Raw genomic sequence first — 1,376 nt, 5'->3', positions numbered from 1 at the left:
GCAATGTCAGTTGCAGACGTTTGGCTGTGAAGAAGTGAACAGAGACGGTATTAATCAACTGGAGCCAGAACACAGTTCACTTTGGGAGTTTTTTTTTTTTTTTTTTTGGGGGGGGGGTGGGGGGGGGGGGCGTCAAAGAAGTGTCATGTTCCTCCAGTGACACTCATTATTATCTTGAGCAGTGCATACAGTCATAGTGTGGAGTCTTTGTCAAACAGCAGAAAAGAGAAGATTTTGTGTGGACGATGAAGGTGTCCGTGCTCTGTTAAAGCCCTGAGACAGATAACGGGGGACAGAATTACCCATCTTTTCCATTACTGGTGACTGTCACACGTGGGAAATGAAATCGTATCATGCCAAAGAGACACTATTCTGACACAGAGGTCTGCTTTTAGGGAATGATATTCGGGGAGAGAGTGGTGTATATGTAAACAGTGACTCATGAGATGGAGATGATGAGTCTGCAGTGCACACAGAAGCATTGCCTGTCACACTGTCTGTAATAGCTACCAGTTAAACTGTCTGTAAAGGCTACCAGTTAAACTGTCTGTAATGGCTACCAGTTAAACTGTCTGTAATAGCTACGAGCCACGACACTGTGCTTTTCCCAGACTAATGAGGTCTCCGCGCTCTCTGTCTTTCATACTTGTCTATCAGACAACATCTCTGGTATATTATAAAGATATATTTTTTCTAGTTGCGTCTTGCAGCAGTATTGGGGAGAATTGAGGTAATCTGCAGTATTCACTTTGTGCCACTGCACCCTCCACACCTAGTCCAGTACTAAGTCAACTACCTTAAGTTATTACCAAGATGTATTTACAGTCGATAAAAATCAGTTGATTTAGTATGAAACTAACACAACGACTGGAAGGAATGAGCCTTTTCACATGTAGAAGTTCCAGAAGTTATACATCAAGTCTTAGAGGAGATTACTATTATATTATTATTATTATTATTTTAAATACAGTTACCATAGTAATTCCCCGTGTCTTTGTCCAGAACAAGCCCAGTGTCACAGTTAGTGGTATTATGGCACGCGTCTCCTGTGAGGAGAAGTATTTTCCCCAGTTGTGAAGCGGTGACGTTTCTGTGGGTGTGTGTATATATATGCGTGTGTATGTTGTAAATGATGTGTATTCTCAGTGAACATCCATTGAATTGAATGGATAAATGAGATGGCTTGAGTTTGGGATTTTTTAACTGTGCAGCTAATGAGAACGCATGCTGTACGGGGCAGTGGCGTTTCCTTCTCCGTCTGAGACCCGTACGAGGCCACAGATTGGTCGGTACAGATTTGGCATGGAAGGGGTGCCAATGGGTGCGAACCGCGATGAGAAAAACAACAGCTCGCCCTCTCTGGTTTGTTTGGGTTC

The sequence above is a fragment of the Chanos chanos genome, chromosome 12 (genome assembly GCF_902362185.1).
Source record: "Chanos chanos chromosome 12, fChaCha1.1, whole genome shotgun sequence".
NCBI classification, from domain to species: Eukaryota; Metazoa; Chordata; class Actinopteri; order Gonorynchiformes; family Chanidae; genus Chanos; species Chanos chanos.
The sequence above is the reverse complement of the archived record's forward strand: the minus strand, read 5'-3'. Positions refer to the sequence as shown.